Here is a 4,718-nt window from a genome sequence, read left to right as displayed (position 1 = left end):
TGCTCCTGATGGCGTTAGTGGCAGAGTGGGAGAGGGAACCAGCCCCGCTGCTAAGAGGACAGACATATAACCTTCATTCTGGCCCTGGCTTCAACCCTGCAGGACCTTCTGATCTCTGAACAACTCGCACTCTGGGCCTCATGGGTCCTTGCAGGGTCCTTGCAGCTGGGCAACTTTCCTTGGGTTCTCGGAAGCCAGGCTCACACAAGAAGCTCTAGTGTCTCCCCACACTGTGAATTATGCTTTCTAAGGAAACTGCCTGACCCTTTACATTGAGAAATCAAAATAATCCCATCCACCATGTCTCCACATCTAGGCCCTATTTTCTTTGTCATTTCTGTAGACAGGATTGTTAGATGGATCCTCCTCTCTCTCATTACCTCCCTACCTGGGATCCCTGCAGCCATGAGATTTCTGCACAGAGGGAAGAACACCCGCCCACACATACACGCATACACTCATGCAAAGATGTTCTGCTATAGCTGGTATAAGGCTCTGCAGAGTCACAGCTTATAGAGTATTTGTATTTACTCAGTCCCCTGACTCTGAGTAAGTTGGCATCTTAACACTATTAGTCTGCCTCATTAGTAAGGAAATTGCGGGGCTGGGGATTTAGCTCAGCGGCAAAGCGCCTGCCTGGCAAGCGCAAGGTCGTGAGTTTGGTTCCTGGTACTGGAGAAAAACAACAACAAAAAAAAAAAGTAAGGAAATTGCTTCCCCTACTCTTGCCCCTGTTCTCATCCCTTGTCCCTGCTGTGGGCATTCATTGAGCTGGAGGAATGCTTGTGGCCCACCAGACCCCTACCTAGTCTTTTGCTTTGGGTTCTGAGCTTGCACCTTTAATTTCTGTCTAACCCGCACTCAATCTGCATCTGTTTTTGCCCTCTGGGGGGATCCACTGTTTGCTGGCCCTTGTTATAAAATGCTGTTTTTTCTGAAACTCCAGACTCACCTGGCCACAGACCAGCTGCTTCACAGTAACCTTGAAGACTGGATACTCCTACATCATGATGTCCTGTCTTAGTTATCTTTCTTGTTGCTGAGACAAAATACCCATCACCCACAAATTAAAGGAGGAAAGGTTTATTCAGCTCACGGTTTGTAGAGGTTCAGTCCATAGTCAGCTGGCTCCAAGGTAGGATGGCACAGCACAGGGACATGGCACAAGACAAACAGCGCACAGCAAGGCAGGAAGGAAGCAGCAAAGCAGCGAGTAGCAGCAGCAAGCCTGCCTCCTTTCTTTCCCTTTATATTCCATCCAGTCTAGAAGCCTATTGATGGGTACCACCCATATTCAGAATGGGGCTTTCATTAACTACACCCTCGATCCAGCAAGCTGCAAAAAGCCCCACCTATGAATGCATAAGGCTTTCAGGGTACATCAAGATACAAGCCATAATACGTTCCCTCCCTCTGCCATCCAGAAAGTCCTCTCTTGCTGCCTACCTGCTTGATACAGGAACATAAAAGGAACAAGAGCCTTGGAGGTATACAAATTTAAGTTCTGAGTATGAGTGTATCACTTCCTACCTCAGTGGCTTTGGATGTGTCATTTGGCATGTCATTTAATTTGTCTGACTCCTAGATTTTTATTGTTGCTTGTGGTGGTGGTGGTAACTGTGTGTGTGTGTGTGTGTGTGTGTGTGTGTGTGTTGCTGGGGATTGAACCCAGGGCCTTACAAATGCTAAGCAACTGCTTTGCCTCTGGGCTATGAGCCTCAGTGCTGTGCACCAGCTAGGTTTAATAGTATTTCATAGGCTCTGCAAGAAATAATTCATGTGAAGTACCTTGGACAGCACTGGGAGCGCCGTAAGTACTGGTGTAACAGTGGTCTGCCCCTGGCTTTGCCTTTCTGCCGTATCTAACATCTGTAAATTCTGGGGAGAGTTTGTTTTGCTTTTAATTCTGCTTGCCTTTTTTATTTCACCCAGGAATCGAACTCAGGATCTCATGTTTGCCAAGAAGCCATGCCACTGAGCTAAATCCCCGGTCCCATCTTTATTTTTATTTTGAGGCAATGTCTCACTAAATTGCCCAATCTGGCCTTGAACTTGCAATCGTCCTGCCTGACCTTCAGAAGTAGCTGGGGTTACAGTCCTGTGCCACCATACCCAGCCAGTTCTGTTTATGAAGTAGGGTCTTGGTTTTCATCTGAGTTCATGTCCTCTTCTAATTCAGGTTCATATATACTGGACACAACCAGCGTGCTGGTCTCCTGCATCTTCTATATTTCATCCACTCTTCTCGGTATCCCGCTTGGTTCCTTAGTGGGAAGATGTGTATGGCATATTCCAAGCCAGGGCTGTCTGTGGCCCTGTCTGAGCTTGCTTCATAAATGTTACCTACAATGTACTCCCTCCACCTCCTTAGTAGCCCCACCTTCTGTGGTCCAGGAAGGGAGAGGTGAAACTGGACCCTGTTGTTTGACATGCATCCCAAGTTTCCCAGACACAGTGAGGATAAAATGCACTTCTCCTGGAGGAAAACAAGCAAGTTACATTTTTCTGCTGGCATAATGAGTCTAGATTTTTGCAGAGAGCCCCCATGTTCTGCAAAGCTGGCACCTGACAGCCTCTCCTCTGGCCTTACCAAGGCACATATACTGGCAGAGAACTTTCTCCTCCGGGAGTGTTGGCAATGTCTTTGACCTCCTTCTTTTACTCACTGGATGTGAGCTTTCTTTTCTGAGATGACTATTTGCGATGTACTTTAGCATTTGTGAGTTTTGTTCAAACATTTAATATAATTCTTCTCCTCTATCCTTTGTCCTGATTTCAAAGGCCAAAGACTGGAAGACCCTGCTGTGCCAAGTGGCTCGCAGCACGGATAGCCTCATCCGTGGGCCACAAAAGGTGAGGTTACTAAGTGGGTGGAGGGGGTACTTTGTAGGTTACATTTGCGAAGCCAGCTCAGACAGGGCCACAGACAGCCCTGGCTTAGGAACACCCCCATATACATCGTCCCACTAGGGAACCAAGGAGCGGGATAGATGAAGTTAATGAATTCTCTGGATTTTGTAGCCCATGATCTCCTTCACCAGACATGGGCTTCTCCTCTCTGATGCTGTTCTGGCTCCCACAATGGAAACCACTTCCCCAGAAGGCAGAATATCTGTCAGCAGCTTAACAGCCAGCATGGAGGCAAGCACGAGGAATGTCTAAGTTACTCTTCAGTTGGTGCCAGAAACAACCAAGTTCTACAGCCGAAACCCTAAGACCAGAGAGTGACCCACACCACTGTGACCAGCAGAGTGAGTTCTGGGGACTGTGGGCTCTGGATTCAGCTGTTCAGGTCTATGTTAGTCAGCTTTTCATCTCCGTGAGCAAATACTTGAGAAACACAACTCAAAGGAGGAAAGGTTTACTTTGACTTATGGTTTCAGAGGTTTCAGTCCACAGTTTAAGCCAGTGTTGAAGCAGAAGCATCATGGTAGAAGGGTGGCAAAGCACAGCTACTCACTTCATGGGTCCCAGGAAGCAGGGAGAGTGAAAGAGCCAGGGATGAAGGGTTCAGGGACAAGACATAGTTCCCAGTGATCCATGTATGACCCATTGCCTTCAACGAGGCCCCACTGCCTAAGTTCCCATCACCTCCCAATAATGCCTTCAAATTAGGACCTCAGCAGGGGACTCCTTTGCTGATGGAACCAGAGCACTCCTGACCCAATCGTTTTCTGAAAACCTCACCTCAGTACACGTGACAACTTTGGGGGATTTTTTTTTTTTTTTTTTTTTTTTTTGGTTTTTGTTTTGTTTTGTTTTGTTTTCCGGTACCAGGAATCAAACTCATGACCTTGAGCTTGCCAGGCAGGCACTGTGCCACTGAGCTAAATCCCCAGCCCCTTTGGGGGATATTTTAGTTCTAAACCATAATGGTGTTCTCCTCCAGCTTCATCCTTTTGTCTCTTTAGATTAACCAAATTAAATCGAATAACTTCCAAGGGAAAAGTTACAAAAAGTATATGGCTAAATGAGAAGATTCGGCTCCCCATTCTGTTTCAGGTAGGGGGCTAAAGAGGTAAATACCCCTGAGTCCTGTCACTCTCAGGAATTTGGGGGGACCTGCTGGTGGAGACACTCCATGGGCTCCAAGTCATCCGAGATGACTGGTCGGAAATGTCTCAGACCTTCTGAGACAAGTGAACACCAATACTCCTCAAGTTTCTTCCCTGATAATAAACTTTATTTTATTCCAGGGAAATGGGAGTACAACATAAATGTGTTCTGTGTTCATGATATATTTGTGCAGCAATCCTGGTCTTTTTACAGGAGAGATAATCTGCAGGCCAGTGCAGGGGATGGAGACTGTATCCTCCAGCACAAGAGGGGACTGAATACATTTGACGCCACTTTTCTGTCAGTCCATTGGGAAGGCGTATTTTATACTGGGGAAAGGTCACCTTCAGAGCTTTACAATAAAGGAAGCTCACATTCAGATTCTTTGAGATGCCACCAGCCCCTACTCTACTGACAAACCCCACACCTCCTGGACATCAAGCTCCTTGGGCCCTGAGCATGGAGGTCCAAATGAAAAAAGAGATGGCAGAGAAACTGATGCAGGAGCAAGGGGACCAGGGGGTATCTCTGCTTTGGAGGCAGCTTGGGAGGAGGTATTCCATTTCCTGAGCTGTGCTTGTTCCATTTCCATTTGAACAGATGGAAATATAGTTCAATGTTTCAACATCATTTGCCTTTCTCCTGCTAAAATATTGATAAGT

The 4,718-nt window shown here is 46.8% G+C and overlaps 1 long non-coding RNA gene across 1 annotated transcript; it reads left to right on the top strand.

The window, feature by feature from the left end:
• Window positions 1-2,777: 2,777 nt before the first annotated feature.
• Window positions 2,778-4,156, top strand: LOC106149238. Its single transcript, XR_001235290.1, has 3 exons — window positions 2,778-2,853; window positions 3,022-3,251; window positions 3,912-4,156. It is a non-coding gene; the product is annotated as an uncharacterized LOC106149238 (long non-coding RNA).
• Window positions 4,157-4,718: the final 562 nt, after the last annotated feature.

Source organism: Chinchilla lanigera, unplaced genomic scaffold (genome assembly GCF_000276665.1).
Source record: "Chinchilla lanigera isolate Chin_1 unplaced genomic scaffold, ChiLan1.0 scaffold00040, whole genome shotgun sequence".
Classification (NCBI taxonomy): Eukaryota; Metazoa; Chordata; class Mammalia; order Rodentia; family Chinchillidae; genus Chinchilla; species Chinchilla lanigera.
The sequence above is the reverse complement of the archived record's forward strand: the minus strand, read 5'-3'. Positions and strand labels throughout refer to the sequence as shown.